Genomic DNA, 20,544 nt, shown 5'->3' with positions numbered 1-20,544 from the left:
CCCTTGGTTCGACACATTTTCAATACAGAATGTTGCCCTTCCACCCATCTACCGCCCCCCAAGTTTTCTCCAAACGCCTAGCTGCCCACCTCAGGAAAGAGGGGGTTATAATATTTCCTTACCTCTATGATTATCTCCTCAAAGCCTCAACGCTCGATAAAGCTCGTTGATCCATGCAGCTTACCGTCGCTTGCTTCCTTTCCCTTGGCCTACAAATAAACAAAAGCAAATCCACCTTATCTCCTACCCAACAACTGGAGTTCATAGGAGCACACCTTGATTCCCAAACGGGAATAGCGTCTCTCCCTCTCAATCATTTCAACACCATAAACCTCCTGGTTACAAAACTTCGCAGCAGTTCCCAGGTCACTGCACAAGACTGCCTGCAACTATTAGGCCACATGGTCTTGTGTACTTTCGTGGTCAAAAATGCATGCCTATACATGAGGTGCTTCCAAGCTTGGTTGGCCACGGCTTGCAGACAGAATGTACATGCTTTAAACAAGCCTCTATCCATACCCTTTGGAGCCAAAGACTCCCTCCAATGATGGACAGTTCCCTCCAACCTCTGCTGAGGAGTCCCTTTTCTCCAGGATGCTCTATCACTCATAACGACTACTGATGCATCCCTCATGGGATGGGGAGCACACATGTCCCACCACACAGCCCAGGGGCTATAGTCTTTCACTGAAGCCTCCCTATACATAAACGTCCTGCCGTCACTTCCTCCCGTTCATTCAGAACCAACGTGTTTTGGATAATGACAGACAACATTGCATGCATGATAATCAAGGTGGGCCATTTCCAGCACAAATCCAGGTTTTCTCACCCCCCTACCCCCATTCACACACAAACTCACTCTCCTGCTGGTAATAGCTCATCCAAAGTGAGCACTCTCCCTACAATGTGCATGATAATCAAGGTGGGCCATTTCCAACATAAATCCAAGTTTAACCAGAACGTCGGGGGGGGGGGGTAGAAAAAAACAAGGGGAAGTAGGCTACCTTGCATAATGACTTAGCCACTCCCAGGCTCTATTTAAGCCTAAATTAATAGTATCCAATTTGCAAATGAATTCCAATTCAGCAGTTTCTCGTTGGAGTCTGGATTTGAAGTTTTTTTGTTTTAAGATAGCGACCTTCATGTCTGTGATTGCGTGACCAGAGAGATTGAAGTGTTCTCCGACTGGTTTATGAATGTTATAATTCTTGACATCTGATTTGTGTCCATTTATTCTTTTACGTAGGGATTGTCCAGTTTGACCAATGTACATGGCAGAGTGGCATTGCTGGCACATGATGGCATATATCACATTGGTGGATGTGCAGGTGAACGAGCCTCTGATAGTGTGGCTGATGTTATTAGGCCCTTTGATGGTGTCCCCTGAATAGATATGTGGGCACAGTTGGCAATGGGCTTTGTTGCAAGGATAGGTTCCTGGGTTAGTGGTTCTGTTGTGTGGTATGTGGTTGTTGGTGAGTATTTGCTCCAGGGTGGGGGGCTGTCTGTAGGCAAGGACTGGTCTGTCTCCCAAGATTTGTGAGAGTGTTGGGTCATCCTTCAGGATAGGTTGTAGATCCTTAATAATGCATTGGAGGGGTTTTAGTTGGGGGCTGAAGGTGACGGCTAGTGGCGTTCTGTTATTTTCTTTGTTAGGCGTGTCCTGTAGTAGGTGACTTCTGGGAACTCTTCTGGCTCTATCAATCTGTTTCTTCGCTTCCGCAGGTGGGTATTGTAGTTGTAAGAATGCTTGATAGAGATCTTGTAGGTGTTTGTCTCTGTCTGAGGGGTTGGAGCAAATGCGGTTGTATCGCAGAGCTTGGCTGTAGACGATGGATCGTGTGGTGTGGTCAGGGTGAAAGCTGGAGGCATGTGGGTAGGAATAGCGGTCAGTAGGTTTCCGGTATAGGGTGGTGTTTATGTGACCATTGTTTATTAGCACTGTAGTGTCCAGGAAGTGGATCTCTTGTGTGGACTGGATCAGGCTGAGGTTGGTGGTGGGATGGAAATTGTTGAAATCATGGTGGAATTCCTCAAGGGCTTCTTTTCCATGGGTCCAGATGATGAAGATGTCATCAATATAGCGCAAGTAGACTAGGGGCTTTAGGGGATGAGACCTGAGGAAGCGTTGTTCTAAATCAGCCATAAAAATGTTGGCATACTGTGGGGCCATGCGGGTACCCATAGCAGTGCCGCTGATCTGAAGGTATACATTGTCCCTAAATGTAAAATAGTTATGGGTAAGGACAAAGTCACAAAGTTCAGCCACCAGGTTAGCCGTGACATTAACGGGGATAGTGTTCTTGACAGCTTGTAGTCCATCTTTGTGTGGAATGTTGGTGTAGAGGGCTTCTACATCCATAGTGGCCAAGATGGTGTTATCAGGAAGATCACCGATGGATTGTAGTTTCCTCAGGAAGTCAGTGGTGTCTCGAAGGTAGCTGGGAGTGCTGGTAGCGTAGGGCCTGAGGAGGGAGTCTACATAGCCAGACAATCCTGCTGTCAAGGTGCCAATGCCTGAGATGATGGGGCGCGCAGGATTTCCAGGTTTATGGATCTTGGGTAGTAGATTGGGGTTCCAGGGGTGTGTCTGTGCGGATTTGATCTTGTGCTTTTTCAGGAAGTTTCTTGAGCAAATGCTGTAGTTGCTTTTGGTAACTCTCAGTGGGATCATAGGGTAATGGCTTGTAGAAAGTGGTGTTGGAGAGCTGCTGAGCAGCCTCTTGTTCATATTCCAACCTATTCATGATGACAACAGCACCTCCTTTGTCAGCCTTTTTGATTATGATGTCAGAGTTGTTTCTGAGGCTGTGGATGGCATTGTGTTCTGCACGGCTGAGGTTATGGGGCAAGTGATGCTGCTTTTCCACAATTTCAGCCCGTGCACGTCGGCGGAAGCAGTCTATGTAGAAGTCCAGTCTGCTGTTTTGACCTTCAGGAGGAGTCCACCTAGAATCCTTCTTTTTGTAATGTTGGTAGGGAGGCCTCTGTGGATTAGTATGTTGTTCAGAGGTATTTTGGAAATATTCCTTGAGTTGGAGATGTCGAAAATAGGATTCTAGGTCACCACAGAACTGTATCATGTTCGTGGGGGTGGAGGGGCAGAAGGAGAGGACCCGAGATAAGACAGCTGCTTCTGCTGGGCTGAGAGTATAGTTGGATAGGTTAACAATATTGCTGGGTGGGTTGAGGGAACCATTGCTGTGGCCCCTTGTAGCATGTAGTAGTTTAGAAAGTTTAGTGTCCTTTTTCTTTTGTAGAGAAGCAAAGTGTGCGTTGTAAATGGCTTGTCTAGTTTTAGTAAAATCCAGCCAAGAGGAAGTTTGTGTGGAAGGTTGGTTTTTTATGAGAGTATCCAGTTTTGAGAGCTCATTCTTAATCTTTCCCTGTTTGCTGTAGAGGATGTTGATCAGGTGATTCCGCAGTTTCTTTGAGAGCGTGTGGCACAAGCTGTCAGCATAGTCTGTGTGGTATGTAGATTGTAATGGATTTTTTACCTTCAGTCCTTTTGGTACAATGTCCATCTGTTTGCATTTGGAAAGGAAGATGATGTCTGTCTGTATCTGTACAAGCTTTTTCATGCAGTTGATAGATTTCCACTCCATACGGCTAAATGCAGTGCCTTGCATAATGACAGGTTTCAGAGTAAGAGCCGTGTTAGTCTGTATTCGCAAAAAGAAAAGGAGTACTTGTGGCACCTTAGAGACTAACCAGTTTATTTGAGCATGAGCTTTCGTGAGCTACAGCTCACTTCATCGGATGCATACTGTGGAAACTACAGAAGACATAGAGACAATGAAACAATACCTCCTCCCACCCCACTCTCCTGCTGGTAATAGCTTATCTAAAGTGAGCTATTACCCTAGGAGATGCGTTCCTGATCTCATGGGCTCAACACTTAATGTATCCTTTCCCCCCGATACTAGTTCTCCACAGAGTTCTGACAAAGATACAAACAGATTGTGCCATGGTAATTTTGATTGCCCCGTCGTGGCCCAGACAACCATGGTATCCATTCCTCACCAGCATGTCAATTTATCCACCGATTTCATTGCCTCTCACTCTGAACCTCATATTACAGCAACACGGCCAATTTCTTCACCCCAACTTATCCATGCTTCACCTCAAAGCTTGGTTCCTCCATGGTTCTCAGAAAGCGAACTAGCATGCTCTGAAAAGAGTACTCTAACATAGCAGAACACAATCTACTCGCACCACATATCTCCAAAAGTGGAAACGATTCACGCATTGGTGCTTGAACAACCAAATTCTTCCCATTTCCGCACTTCTTCCAGCACATACGTGATTACCTACTAGACCTTAAGCAATCTGGCCTTTCTTTCAGCTCCTTCAAAGTCCACTTAGCTGCTATTCCAACTTTTCACGACAACATCAATGGTACTTCTGTTTTTGCTTATCCAATCAGCAAGTGCTTTCTTAAAGGGCTCCAATCCCTATACCTGGACATTAAACCTCCTACTCCTCCGTGGGACCTTCACTTAGTATTAATTTGTTTAACGCAACAACCTTTCGAGCCCCTAGCCACTTGCACCCTCTTACACCTCTCTATGAAAACAACATTCTTAGTGGCAATCACCTCAGCCAGACGTGCAGGAGAAATAGCAGCTCTTATGGCGGACCCACCCTACACAACATTTTTTTAACAACCAGGTTACCCTCCGACTACACCCCAAATTTCTTCCAAAGGTACATTCGTCATTCCACATCAACGAACCTATACACCTACCAACCTTCTTTCCTAAATCGCATGCAAACTCCTTTGAATTCCCAATGCATATGTTGGATGTACGCAGGGCTTTGTCCTTTTGTTTGGATAGAACCTTTAGGAACTCTTCCAGACTCTTTGTCTCCATTTCAGAATGATCCGAGGAGACACCTATTTCCACCCAGAGACTTTCCAACTGGATCTCTGCTTGTATCCATCTATGCTATCAGTTAAAGGAGACAATTCCTCCAGCCTGCATCAGGACTCACTCCACTAGATCTGTAGCTACCTCTGTGGCTTTTCTATGCAGAGTCCCTCTGGCTGACATCTGTAAAGCTGCCACTCGGACCTCCGAACACACATTTGTTAAGCATTATGCCCTTACTCAAGCCCCTCTCACTGATACACGATTGGGCAGAGCTGTATTATCTACCACATTCCTACCAGATCCGAAGTCCCTACCTCCTTGAGATATACTGCTTTTAAGTCACCTGGAGTGGAGCACCCACAGGGACATCTCTCTCTCGAAGAGGAGGTTACTCGCCTATGCAGTAACTGACGTTCTTTGAGATGAGTATCCCTGTGGGTGCTCGACTACCCCCCTCTTCCCCTCTACTTCGGAGTTGGGGTAGCCTCCATTGCAGAGAAGGAACTAAGGAGAGCGGTCATGCACGCTTACTATTAAAGCACACTCAGCATGTGAGGCAGGCTCTGTGCATGTGCAACCGGCATGAGTACTGCTGTCAAAATCTCCGAGCGAAGGCACAGGGATGCACCAACACCTGGAGTGGAGCACCCACAGGGACACTCATCTTGAAGAAAGTCAGTTACTGCACAGGTGAGTAACCTCCTCTTATGTACATTTCCTGGCCTTTGTGAAATACACATGGGCGGTTGCAATTCTCGAAGACGTTCTGTTTTCTCTCCCTCTTCCTGGACATGAGATGGTACAAGGAATGTTTGATATGCTACATGGCTGACATGCAAAACAAAAACATCCCATGTGATCACATTGGTGGGTTTTAGACAGAGTTCCATCTGTTCCATGTCAGGCCACAAATCAGGTCTGCATACCTTGCTAAAGAAAGTTGCTCCATCTACTGTGTGGACTCACTGCAGAATGCACAGAGATCAATGGCATCTAAAGCTCTGAATTCAGAGCTAGGTGAAGTTTTGCCCAGGTCTCATCTATTGTGAACTATATTAAAACTCAGCCTCTTCATGAACATCTATTTGCAAAACTGTGTGAAGACATGGGGTCTTATCGTGAGGTGTTACTGTTTCACCCTGACAGGTTTCAGAGTAACAGCTGTGTTAGTCTGTATTCGCAAAAAGAAAAGGAGTACTTGTGGCACCTTAACGACTAACAAATTTATTTGAGCATAAGCTTTCGTGAGCTACAGCTCACTTCATCGGATGCATTCAGTGGAAAATACAGTGGGGAGATTTATATACACAGAGAACATGAAACAATGGGTGTTACCATACACACTGTAAGGAGAGTGATCACTTAAGATGAGCTAATACCAGCAGGAGAGCGGGGGTGGGGGTGGGAGAAAACCTTTTGTAGTGATAATCAAGGTGGGCCATTTCCAGCAGTTGACAAGAACATCTGAGGAACAGTCAGGGGTGGGGGGAAATAAACATGGGGAAATAGTTTTACTTTGTGTAATGACCCATCCACTCCCAGTCTATATTTAAGCCTAAGTTAATTGTATCCAGTTTGCAAATTAATTTCAATTCAGCAGTCTTTCATTGGAGTCTGTTTCTGAAGTTTTTTTGTTGAAGAATTGTCACTTTTGGGTCTCTAATTGAGTGACCAGAGAGATTGAAGTGTTCTCTGACTGGTTTTTGAATGTTATAATTCTTGACATCTGATTTGTGTCCATTTATTCTTTAACATAGAGACTGTCCAATTTGACCAATGTACATGGCAGAGGGGCATTGCTGGCACATGATGGCATATATCACATTGGTGGATATGCAGGTGAACCATGTGCAGTGTGGCTGATGAGATTAGGCCCTATGGTGGTGTCCTCTGAATAGATATGTGGGCACAGTTGACAACGGGCTTTGTTGCAAGGATAGATTCCTGGGTTAGTGGTTCTGTTGTGTTGTGTGTGGTTGCTGGTGAGTATTTGCTTCAGGTTGGGGGGCTGTCTGTAAGCAAGGACTGGCCTGTCTCCCAAGATCTGTGAAAGTGATGGGTCGTCCTTCAGGATAGGTTGTAGATCCTTGATGATCTGTCATTCCACTATTTTGCCCAAGATCCATGTCAATCTGAGAAATACAGTGATTTGTGTTGTCCCATTTATCCTTTAAAAATATTGGTGCAATATTAGCTTTCTTCCAGTTCTCTGGAACTTTCCAGTGTTCCAAGACTTATTGAAACTCAATATTAATAGTACAGAGATCTATTAAATGTCATCCCATTTCTATTACTACAGATTTCAAGGTCATCCAAATCTTGTGGTATGATATTCCAGTCCTCCTCTGTATTGGCAATACTTCTCAACATCCACAAATATTATAAGCACACTCTCATTTTTGGTGCCAAGACCAAGAATGAAAATGTGAAATAAGATCAGTCCCAAGACTGATTCCTGAGGAACTACACTAGTAACTTCCTCCAGCCTGACTGTTCACCTTTCAGCATGACCCATTGTAGTCTTCCCTTCAGCCAGTTCCTATTCACCTTTTAATTCTCATATTAATTCCTATCTTCTTCAATTCAACTAATACTTTCCCAGGTGGAACTGCATCAAATGCCTTACTGAAATCCAGGTAGATTAGATATACTGCATTTCCTTTGTCTAAAAGATCAGTAATTTTTTCAAAGAAAGAGATCATATTGGTCTGTCACGATCTACCTTGTGTAAAACCATGTTTTATTTTGTCCCAATTACTGTTTACTGCTATGTCCTTAACTACTTTCTCTTTCAAAATATGTTCCAAGACCTTGCATATCAAATGTGTTGCATTACAGCTAAATGCAAGATCATACATGTAATATCAAATAATGAAGGTCACACTTGCAGGTTGGGGGACTATGTTGTGGATAGCAGTGCCTCTGACAAGGATTTAAGTGTTATCGTAGATAACCAAATAAACATGAGTACCCAGCACAAGCTATGTCAAAATGGCTACACAGCGTTAGGATTTATTAACGGGGTTACATGAAGCAGGAGTATGGATGTGATGTTACCTCTGTATATAGCATTGGGGAGACTACTGCTGGAATAGTGTGTCTACACTTTATGAAAAATATTAAAAAGTGGAGATGGTTCAGAGAAGAATTACAAGAATAGCTTCTCATCTGGAAAACATGAGTAGTTAAGAACTCTATAGCCTTCATTTCCATTTAATTTTGACAGGTTTCCATGCCTCCTTTTTGGCTTATGTCCTGCCCCCTGGACTCATGTGTACATGTACGCTTTTGGCATGGTTGGCCATTTTGAAAAGAAATTATTTTATTATTTTTATGGGGAACCTTAGGGGTGTTTGTGTGTGTGTGTGTGTGTGTGTGTGTGTGTGTGTGTGTGTATTTTTATACGTTATGGTTAGAAGAAAATTTTTTTTACACACTTTCAGAGAAATAATTTTATAGGCATTTTTAGATAATTTACAAAACAAAGCAGATTATCACAAAGCGTTAAAGGAAAAATGTCAGAAAAGACAGTTTTAAAACTGCAAAAAAGGAAAAAAGAGAAGAGTCCCTTAAATGTATTAACAAGTCTTTTTTTTAAAAAAACCAAACAGCTATGGATTTAGGTTATTTTGAAGTAAAGTCTGAAAAATAATTATATGGTTTTTGAAATAAAGAACAGAACATGTATGTTTAGAGAAAATTAACCAGCTAGTGAGAGAGGCTTGTAGAACATTTGAGAAAAGCAAAAACCTCTTAGCCTGTTACAGAAAGAGGAAAAAATAAAGGGGGAGAGAAAGTTTTAAAGCAGCAAGAAATGCTGTATCACTGACCACTGAGAGAACCACTCTACCCCTGCAGCTATCTCTAGTCAAATGCCAAGAAGTCTGTCAAAAGTCAGCCAGCCTCGGGCAAACAATGCCTCTTGGCTGAGCCTGTAAAATGCTGTTGAGCTTTGTCATAGAAGGCATTTTCCTGAACCAATCATAATGAGCCACATGACCACTAACATGTGGCTATTGACAGTTGGTGTGCTTAAAAAATACAACACTGTGCATAACACAATTTTTTGTAGAAATACCTGCCTTTTTAAAAAAAAATAGTGTTAGCTTGCTTTTTAAAGTTTTGCCCAAAAGGAAAACTGCCCCCAAAACTTATTACTTGTAATGTGTAAAGAAATCTTTAAATTGCACACTTGATACAAAACACACATAGGTTAACTGAAAAGAAATACTAGCTTATGTAAAGCAGTTAACATTTTTACCAGAGGTATGAACGCTGTTTTCCCGCCACAGTTTTCTTTCCTAATGTTTTTTAGTATTTAAATGCTATTAAACCAAGTAAAATTTTAACAAACACACTTTTAAAACAGCAATCAAAAGAAGCACGTGTGAGGATTTCTTTACTAACATTTTTTTTTAAAATGTAGGAGACATTCTTATTTGTTTTTGGTGTTGTACCAGAAAATAAATTACCGGTACCTCCTTTTACATAAAGCCTGTAGCCTTGATCTTAAAAAGTGATAGAATGACCCTAATGAAAGTTTTCTAATCTTTATATCAATTTCTCTTATTCTGTTTACTTAAAGTAATATATTTTTAAAACCCTTGATTATGCTATGTCACTGGGAGCTCTGCAATTTTCACCCCTCCTGTATTAGCATTTATACCTCAGTAATATTTTCTGTTGTAGAAAATAGTGCTTTTTAAAGTTTAGCCAGGGTGCAAAAGCAACCCCAAAATGTTCTTAGAGACTAAAAGAGCTAGTAACCCTTTTTACCAGAAACAAGATTTTGACTTCTGAAAAATGTTTTAACAAACTTTTAAAAAAGAGCTTTGAAGCAGTTTTATAACTTTTAAAGGAAAAATAACCAAAATTCATGTTTTAAGTCTAGTGAAATAAAATTGACATTTGCAAATTGTGGAGAAGCATAGCCTTTTGCTAAAGAATTGAGCAACGTTAGTGAAGGAGCATACCCCCCCTTCTTTTAAAAAATTGTTAACTTTTGCAATGAAAGAATTTTTAACCACAGGATTAAAATTAAATAAAGTTGGTATATCATAAATTTTAAAAATAATGTAAGCATGTTTTTACATTTTAAAAAGTTGCTAAGTTTACTTAATTTCCATAACTAAATAATTATCTCAGTGACACAAATTAAATAAAATTTTTAGTAATTTTATGTCTAAGGACATGTCTATATGGCAAAGAAAAACCTGTGGCTGGCCTGTGCCAGCCAACTTGAGTTCGTGGGCTACGGGTTTGCGGGACTCTTTCATTGCTGGGTAGATTTCCGGTCTTGGGCTGGAGCCTGGGCTCTGGGATCCTCCAGGATGGGTGGACCAACTTTTCTTGGTGAGAGAGACAAGCCTTCGAGCTTACACAGAGCTCTTCTTCAGGTCCAGGAAACATACCCAGAGTGTCACAGCTAATACAAAGTGGAACAGATTGCTTAGTATAAGGGGTAATGCTTGTTGTAGGAGGCCATGGAACATTTCTGAAGACCTTTTTCAAGAAAGGTGGGTCTGTACATATTTGGGCTTGTTTGGACATCTGAATCTTTTAGAAGGTTCATTTCTGAAATGTTCCATCTATAAAAAAAAATCTCATGACAATTTGTGTGGCAGATGGCTGTAGCCCTTATAGACAACGTTTTTCTATACCGGTTTGCACCTTGGTGTGTGGTGCTTACTCTCAAAGGCAATAGGACTGCCCTGATCCTGTAGGGTTGATGGGGGCTGCGCTTTGATAGGCTTGGTCCAAGGGGTTGTGTAGCAGTGTGTTGATCTGTTTGTATGACACAGGGCCCCTTACAGGGAGCTCCAAAAAACATGCTTCACACAGTCATTTTCAACTGACATTTTATTCAAAAGACACATTTATTTTATTTTTACAACATACCCCAGTTTGTTCCTAAATCACACTAGAACTTTTGGGGTTTTCCCTCAACAGGATTTTGTAATTTGCTGAACGAAGACGACGTTCAACATTACACATTAAACATTTATCCATTAGCTCAGTTGCTTCAGCTAAACCTTTATCTTGGTCCTCTGCCTCTGCCACTTTGTCCATCAGGTCTGTCCCTTGAGCTAAATGTTCCTGGATTAAACAGAGGCATTCCAGTGCATATCCCAATGTGATGATAATATTTAAAACACTCTCCAGGCACAAATTACCACTAAGTTTTGGATTTTACAGTTCACATCATCTGGCCAGGGGCATCTATGATGCATCTTGTGCAGTCCTTAAATTGCTTCTCTCTCAGGTAGTGCTTGATGATTCTATGTGCAGCAACTCGTACAATTGCATGCGTAACAGTTTTACAGTTACAGCCTCACGCAGGTTCAATACCATATTTCCTCCTCACTGTTACATAGTACAGGCCTATAGAATAAGCATCTGATTTTGGGTTTGGGCAAAAACAGATCAGTCCCAATCCATTTGCTCCTTCAGAGCTGTCAGTGTCCAGATTCTCCAAGACCTCTGAAGAACACAGCTGCTGAGAAATTTAAAATAAGAAATACGTGTAAGGCATCATTTTACTTTTTTATAGTGCGCTTTTAAAACATTTTATTTGTATGTTAAAAGACTTCTCCAGTTTACAGTTTTTTTTAAAAAAAATTGCCTTGGTATGAGGATTGATCCAAAAAGCTCCAACCAATTGAACAAAGAAGCCAGATCCCCTCTCGCCCCCCAAGCGTTCTTACTTATAACATACCTGTAATTTGTCTCTGTACAACTCTCCATTTGAATCATTTGGGGTCTCCCCAACTCTGATTGAAGTCCAGAGTGTCAAACAAAACTGGTTTCTTCAGTTCTTACAACTTCACCTTATAACATCTCTTCATGAGCTGCTTGACTGCTGGTGTTGTCAAGGGACTTTTAGGTGCTTCCATTTTTAATAAATAGGCCTGTTTGAACAGTTCTTCCTCTTTTATACAATAGTTGCAGAATACTTTCTCAGCCAATAGTTTAGGGCCAATACTTCAAAAGTCCTTTGGTTCCCCTCCCCAAGTAAGGAAGAACTTCTGTTTAAGGGCATTGAAGGATGGACACTATTGTACCTTTAGTTTTGTATTATTTTTATATCTTATACTTTCCTGAGTCAGTTCTCTTACAGAATTAAAACCCAAACCAAAACAAGTTATGTGATAAAAAGGTACTTACATTTTAAAAAGTGGTTAATGTTTTTCCCTATGATTTAAGTGTGTGAAATTGAACAAAATGTATCCTAAAAAGCCATAGACTGACTTCTCCTGTAATCTACATTGGGCTGAATAGGCGAAGCTCGGGCAATGTTGGTCTTCACTAACCAAAAACAAAGTGAAAGAAACCCGCTGCATTTCCTTGCTGGCTAGAGTGTAAATGCTGAAATTCAGTGCAGAATTAATAACTGTCCAGGGAATGAACCAGTCAGCCTTGTATAAAATGGCAAACTCCTGGGTCACTGTTGATTTCTTGTTCATGTGCAAATCCACCTTCTCTTTAATAGCAGGCAAGGCATTATTAATTAATAAATCCACATACTGAGGATACCATCATCTCTGTGCATGTTAGTGCCATCCTAGGCTGCTGGTAATCTTTCATGACAGGCATGAGGAGACTCATCTTTTTCTTGTCTAACATTTGCTAACTGTGCAATTTCTACCTCTCCTGGATATAAAATCTGTTCCAATTTAACCAGTGTCTCAGCAAAATCCTTGGCTTCTGACTGAAAGTCTGGGCGTAGGGCATACCACAAAGGACCCACTGTCATTTGCAAAATCTTTAAACAATCTCTATCATTCAACGGAAACATTTGAGTAGTATTCTCAATTCTTCTAGCATGCAACATAATTAGATCACTCTTAGAAACTCTGTAAATAACCAAGTTTTTTAGCCACCAAATCCAATGTTTTAACATACACTGCTGGCACAGGATGGAGGTCCCTCATCTAATTCCTCTGGATTTTACTAGCTTTTGAGATACTGCTGTTTAATACCCCCATCTGTAGAAAATATGCTACAGGGTTGAAGATTAGACTCCCTCCTTGCTCTTTACTAGCTGCTGCACACAGAAGGTTAGGAAATCCACTCCATTCTGCCTCTGTACAAATGCCTCTGTATTTTCACAAACAGTAATGGATTCCAACATGCCTTGTTCAGCACTGTTAAAAATATCTCTCAAAATTTGAAAGAAAGGGGTATTTGGTGCTGCTAAACTTTACCCCCAGTTTTGCGCCCTCCAGGAGTCCAAAGACTGTTCTTAATCTTGAGGACTCTGTTCTAAACCCTAAAACTGAAATACCCATTGCTCTGGCAACAAAATTACAGGTCTTATTGCAAACCAAACTGTCCTGACTTGAACTGCTCTGTGTCAGAATCTGCTTGTTCTCTGTCTTGAGCTCTGGATCTGGTTAGCACTCCACTATACTCTTGTCCCTGTTCCTTCTGTGTCTCATTTCCTGGTGAAACCATAGTCACGCAGGTCTAGTCTCTCCACGGGCATATATGCTATCAGACAAAACCTTTCTTAAAAGCTGAATATCATCCTTCATCACCAAAAACATCAAATCATCCTCTAAAAGAGGAGCATGTGTACTAAAAACCATGGATCCCTTCATATAAAACAGCATGAAGCTCAGCCACCTTATTTTGTGCAGCTCTCCTACAGATCTCTACATCTTGGTCATGACACCAATGTTCCTCAGCCTTACCTTTTATATGACAAGGCTTTTTCCTTCTATTTCTCAGAATAGTTTTGGATAAAAGGGCCAAGATATCTAAAATTCCAGAATATAATTCTAGTTTGCTCACACTCCTGAGCTACAATAGCAGTGATACTCACCTGTGCTTGCAAATGTTCTTCTAAATTCTTTATTAGTTTTGTAATATCCACCAGACTAGGAGAATGAGGTAGATGAGGCTTTCTTCAGTCAACTAACAGACGTTTCCAGATCCCAGGCCCTGGTTCTCATGGCGGACTTCAATCACCCTGACAGTACACCTTGACTTTAGCAAAACTTTTGATATGGTCTCCCACAGTATTCTTGCCAGCAAGTTAAAGAAGTATGGATTGGCTGAATGGACTATAAGGCAGATAGAAAGGCGGCTAGATCGTTGGGCTCAACGGGTAGTGATTAATGGCTCAATGTCTAGTTGGCAGCTAGTATCAAGCGGATGCCCCAGGGGTCAGTCCTGGGGCTGGTTTTGTTCAACATCTTTATTAATTATCTGAATGTTGGGATGGATTGCACCCTCAGCAAGTTTGCAGATGACACTAAGCTGTGGGGAGAGGTAGATACTCTGGAGGGTAGGGATAGGGTCCAGAGTGACCTAGACAAATTGGAGGATTGGGCCAAAAGAAATCTAATGAGGTTCAACATGGAAAAGTGCAGAGTTCTGCAGTTAGGATGGAAGAATCCCATGCACTGCTACAGGCTGGGGACCGACTGGCTAAGCGGCAGTTCAGCAGAAAAGGACCTGGGGATTACAGTGCACGAGAATCTGGATATGAGTCCACAGTGTGCCCTCGTTGCCAAGATGGCTAATGGCATATTGGGCTGCATTAGTAGGAGCATTGCCAAGAGGTCGAGGGAAGTGATTATTCCCCTCTATTCGGCACTGGTTGATCACCTGTTCAGCCTGATGATCTAACCAGTTTTCTATCCATATTATAGTCCATTCATCCAATCCACACTTTAACTTGCTGGCAAGAATACTGTGGGAGACCGTATCAAGAGCTTTGCTAAAGTCAAAGTATATCACTTCCACCGCTTTCCCCATATCCACAGAGCCAGTTATCTCATCATAGAAGGCAATCAGGTTGGTCAGGCATAACTTGCCCTTGCTGAATCCCCGTTGACTGTTTCTAATCACTTTCTGCTCCTCCAAGTGCTTCAAAATGGATTGCTTGAGGACCTGCTCCATGATTTTTTTGGGAACTGAGGTGAGGTTGTAGTTCCCCGGATTCTCCTTCTTCCCTTTGTTAAAGATGGGCATTAAATTTGCCTTTTTCCAATTCGTCTGGGACCTCCACCGATCGCCATGAGTTTCAAAGATAATGGCCAATAGCTCTGCAATCACATCAGCCAACACCCTCAGCACCCTTGGGTGCATTGCATCCGGCCCCATCGACTTGTGCATGTCCAGTTTTTCTGAGTAGTTCTTAATCTGTTCTTTCACCACTGAGGGATGCTCACCTCCTCCCCATACTGTGCTGCCCAGTGCAACAGTCTAGGAGCTGACCTTGTCTGTGAAGACCGAGGCAAAAAAAGCATTGAGTACTTCAGCTTTTTGCACATCCTCTGTCACTAGGTTGCCTCTCCCATTCAGAAGGGTCCCACACTTTCCCTGACCTTCTTTTTGTTGTTAACATACCTGGAGAAGCCCTTCTTATTACCCTTCACATCCCTTGCTAGCTGCAACTCCAGTTGTGATTTGGCCTTCCTGATTACACCCATGCAGGCTCAAGCAGTATTTTTATACTCCTCCCTAGTTATCTGTCCAAGTTTCCATTTCTTGTAAGCTTCCTTTTTGTGTTTAAGCTCACCAAAGATTTCTCTGTTAAGCCAAGCTGGTCGCCTGCCATATTTGCTATTCTTTCTGCACATCGGGATGTTTTGTTCCTGTGCCCTCAGTAAGGCTTCTTTAAAATATAGCCAGCTCTCCTGGACTCCTTTCCCTCTCACATTAGCCTCCCAGGGAATCCTGCCCATCCGTTCCCTGATGGAGTCAAAGTCTGATTTTCTGAAACCCAGGGTCCGTATTCTGCTGCTCTCCTTTCTTCCTTTTGTCAGGATCCTGAACTCGACCATCTCATGGTCACTATGCCTAGATTGCCCCCCATGATTACTAGATTACTTCCCCTATCAATTCTTCCCTGTTTTTGCGAGCAGCAGGTCAAGAGGAGCACAGCCCGTAGTTGGTTCCTCCAGCACTTGCACCAGGAAGCTGTCCCCAGCACGCTCCAAAAACTTCCTGGATTGTCTGTGCACTGCTGTATTGCTCTCCCAGCAGATATAAGGGTGATTGAAGTCCCCCATGAGAACCAGGGCCTGTGATCTGGAAAGTTCTGTTAGTTGTCTGAAGGACAATCTTAGGCTTAATCTTAGGTTTAATATTAGGCTCTCAAATAACACCCCTTTCCTCTAAGCCATCTCATACATTTCAACAGGAAAATGTTTTTTGGAAGGATCTGAAATGTAAGTCAAAACTGGGTTTATAACAGGAAATAAATTACAACTTTAAATTTGGAGCTGCTACTGCAGTGTCGTAATGTGTCTGTGCCTGTCTGTTTTAGGTATCAGTGGGTAGCCGTGTTAGTCTGTATCCGCAAAAACAACAAGGAGTCTGGTGACACCTTAACAGCTTTATTTGGGCATAAGCTTTCATGTCTGTTTTAGATGGACACATGCAAGTAAGTGCAAGGCCTAGCACAATTTTGCAGTGAGGGCACAGTTTCTTACCAGTGTGGAAAATTACTTGAATAGAAGGATTATGGAAATTCTCCTCCACCCCCAACAGTTTGCTTTGCACTGCACATGTTGGAGTCTACTGAGAAATGGTTTATTGAAATGACAAAGGATTGTGGATTTAACAACATCTTGCCCATCAAACCAAACCTTTCTAATCTCTGGGAATTTTTTACAACCTTCTGAATAGCTGTAAATTTTATCTCCTTAATAGGAGAAGGAATGTACAGCAAATCAAACTAAATCAGACATTATAACTATATCTTAAAAATATTTGGTGTTTTTTAACATAGTTTGAATTTTTATCTTATAACTTTAGCAACATGCATTAAATTTGAACACAGTGGTATCAATATTGATGGTGTGTGTGTTATTTTAATCTTCATTTCAAATGTTTTGGATGAAACATAAAATCAGTTCGAGTTCCTTCCTTTCTTTATCAGAAAGCACAATGTTAACCTATACTGCTTAGACAAATTACAAACCTAGACACTGAGTTTAACATTCCTTTTATGTCAGAAAGCACCAAGGGATCAGGACCTTGATTTTGTTTAATCTAAATGATTTAAAATAGAGATTAAAATAAAATACACGTTGATATTTTTATCTTCTCAAGTGTTCAAATACTATGTCGGCTCAGACAAGTAGGATTACTTAATGTAACCAACAGTTGGGCACAGGAAGAATTCTAAACGCTTGAGTGGGAAAGGGGAAGTGTATGTTTCTGAGAGAGGTCAATATTTCCTGGACATTAGGGTATTTTCTCTAGTATCCGCTAAAACATAGGGGTAACAGCTGGATTTTAGGTGATCCAGAGACTTCAGAGCTGTGTTCTACTCAGTTCTGTAAAAAATATATTGGAAAGACTAGTTTCAGTATGAAGAGTTTGTCATTCAGTCCCTTACATTCTAGGGATTTCATAGCTAAGGCTACGAGTTTGTCACAGAGGTTACAGAAGTCACCGTTTCCGTGACTTTCCGGGACCTCTGTGACTTCTGCAGCAGCCGGTGTGGCTAACTTGTGGGCCACCTGTGGATCTCAGACCACAGCCTCCCTTCCACACACCTCCAGCAACAGCAGGGGTTTGGGTTGAGGTGCAGGAGTGGGTGAGGGCTTTGGGTGGTGCTTACCTTGGGAGGCTGCCTGGAAGTGGCGACATGTCCCTCCCTCAGCTCCTAGTTCTGCCTGCTGCCTCCACTTGCAAGCACTGCCAGTGGGAGCTGTGGAGCCGGCGCTTGGGGTGGGAGCACCGCATGGAGCTGGGAGCTAAGGGAGGGACATTTCGCCATTTCTGGGAGCCACGAGGGGTCAGGTAGGGAGCCTGCTAGCTCTGCTAAGCCCCCACCCCCAGCACCAATGGGGATCCTGCCTGCCCCTCCCAGCAGCGGTAGAGTTCCTGGGCAGCTCCCCTGGAGCCCCCACGGTGTCCCCAGGCCACCCCCCCAAGCATCCATGGTGCCCCCTAGGCTACCCCCCAGAAGTCCCCGTGACACCCCCAGGCCACCCCCCGTCCCCTCCAAGATTTAGTCAGGGTATATAGTACAAGTCATGGACAGGATACGGGCCATGAATTTTTGTTTACTGCCTGTGACCTGTCCATGACTTTTACTAAGAATAGCTGTGACTAGAATGTAGCCTTATTCATAGCCCTTCAAAATGATTGTCAACATAAACCCACACATTTCATAAGGCCATAGTTCTCCTATTACTATAATATGGCAGCATTTCCAGGGCACAGCTGTACATAAGTCTTGTGTGATTGTTTAGAGTGTGTCTGCTAAACAAAAGAGGTAAAATTTTCAAAAGCCCTTCAGTCATTGAATCTAAGTTTTTTGAGTGATGGTCCCTATTGCATTCCACTGAGGGTTATGCACATGTACCAGGCACCTTGAATGGGAACTTTTCAAAATAGTAGTGTCCATTGGTCCATGCATGCACTCCTGCATGGCCTTGTGGTTTTGCCGAAGGTGATAAAGGACCAGGTAGACAGTTCATTCTCACTGGTGCATGGTTGGAGTCGGAGCTTCTGCTTTTTCTCTCTGACTGTACTGCACCTCCTCCAGTGGGATCCGAAGAACATTAGCTATTCTCTTGAGCGCCTCCGGAAATTGACGGTAGTCATTTGGAGGAAAGGAGGGTGTCGATGACAACAAGTGGAATCTCTCTGGATCCATTAAAAAAAGAAAAGGAGGACTTGTGGCACCTTAGAGACTAACCAATTTATTAGCGCATAAGCTTTCGTGAGCTACAGCTCACTTCCTCAGATGCATAGCGTGGAAACTGCAGCAGGCTTTATATATACACAGAGAATATGAAACAATACCTATTCCCACCCCACTGTCCTGCTGGTAATAGCTTATCTAAAGTGATTTCCAGCACAAATCCAGGTTTTCTCACCCTCCACCCCCCCACACAAATTCACTCTCCTGCTGGTGATAGCCCATCCAAAGTGACAACTCTTTACACAATGTGCATGACAATCAAGCTGGGCTATTTCCTGCACAAATCCAGGTTCTCACATCCCCCCCACCCCCATACACACACAAACTCACTCTCCTGCTGGTAATAGCTCATCCAAACTGACCACTCTTCAAGTTAAAATCCAAGTTAAACCAGAACATCTGGGGGGGGGGGGTAGGAAAAAACAAGAGGAAACAGGCTACCTTGCATAATGACTTAGCCACTCCAAGTCTCTATTTAAGCCTAAATTAATAGTATCCAATTTGCAAATGAATTCCAATTCAGCAGTTTCTCGCTGGAGTCTGGATTTGAAGTTTTTTTGTTTTAAGATAGCGACCTTCATGTCTGTGATCGCGTGACCAGAGAGATTGAAGTGTTCTCCGACTGGTTTATGAATGTTATAATTCTTGACATCTGATTTGTGTCCATTTATTCTTTTACGTAGAGACTGTCCAGTTTGACCAATGTACATGGCAGAGGGGCATTGCTGGCACATGATGGCATATATCACATTGGTGGATGTGCAGGTGAACAAGCCTCTGATAGTGTGGCTGATGTTATTAGGCCCTGTGATGGTGTCCCCTGAATAGATATGTGGGCACAGTTGGCAACGGGCTTTGTTGCAAGGATAAGTTCCTGGGTTAGTGGTTCTGTTGTGTGGTATGTGGTTGTTGGTGAGTATTTGCTTCAGGTTGCGGGGCTGTCTGTAGGCAAGGACTGGCGTGTCTCCCAAGATTTGTGAGAGTGTTGGGTCATCCTTTAGGATAGGTTGTAGATCCTTAATAATGCGTTGGAGGGGTTTTAGTTGGGGGCTGAAGATGACGGCTAGTGGCGTTCTGTTATTTTCTTTGTTAGGCCTGTCCTGTAGTAGGTAACTTCTGGGAACTCTTCTGGCTCTATCAATCTGTTTCTTTACTTCTGCAGGTGGGTATTGTAGTTGTAAGAAAGCTTGACAGAGATCTTGTAGGTGTTTGTCTCTGTCTGAGGGGTTGGAGCAAATGCGGTTGTATCGCAGAGCTTGGCTGTAGACGATGGATCGTGTGGTGTGGTCAGGGTGAAAGCTGGAGGCATGCAGGTAGGAATAGCGGTCAGTAGGTTTCCAGTATAGGGTGGTGTTTATGTGACCATTGTTTATTAGCACTGTAGTGTCCAGGAAGTGGATCTCTTGTGTGGACTGGACCAGGCTGAGGTTGGTGGTGGGATGGAAATTGTTGAAATCATGGTGGAATTCCTCAAGGGCTTCTTTTCCATGGGTCCAGATGATGAAGATGTCATCAATATAGCGCAAGTAGAGTAGGGGCTTTAGGGGACGAGAGCTGAGGAAGCGTTGTTCTAAATCAGCCATAAAAATGTTGGCATACTGTGGGGCCATGCGGGTACCCATAGCAGTGCCGCTGATCTGAAGGTATACATTGTCCCCAAATGTGAAGTAGTTATGGGTAAGGACAAAGTCACAAAGTTCAGCCACCAGGTTAGCCGTGACATTATCGGGGATAGTGTTCTTGACGGCTTGTAGTCCATCTTTGTGTGGAATGTTGGTGTAGAGGGCTTCTACATCATAACTACTTCACATTTGGGGACAATGTATACCTTCAGATCAGCGGCACTGCTATGGGTACCTGCATGGCTTAGTTGCTTAGGCAGTTTTGAAAATCCCAACCTTTGTTCTTTTTTTTTTTCTTTTTTTTTCATTTGGCACAGTTTGGCTCTTGGTTTATTCCTAGGATTATCACATGATGATCTTCCTACTTCCCATCCTT

At 42.7% G+C, this 20,544-nt stretch overlaps 1 protein-coding gene across 1 annotated transcript in view; it reads left to right on the top strand.

The window, feature by feature from the left end:
* Positions 1-20,544, top strand: part of SLC12A7 (solute carrier family 12 member 7) — a 332,898-nt gene that overhangs the window by 127,530 nt on the left and 184,824 nt on the right. The window lies entirely within an intron of this gene.

This window comes from Lepidochelys olivacea (genome assembly GCF_965140295.1).
Source record: "Lepidochelys olivacea isolate rLepOli2 genome assembly, chromosome: 2".
NCBI classification, from domain to species: Eukaryota; Metazoa; Chordata; order Testudines; family Cheloniidae; genus Lepidochelys; species Lepidochelys olivacea.
The sequence above is the reverse complement of the archived record's forward strand: the minus strand, read 5'-3'. Positions and strand labels throughout refer to the sequence as shown.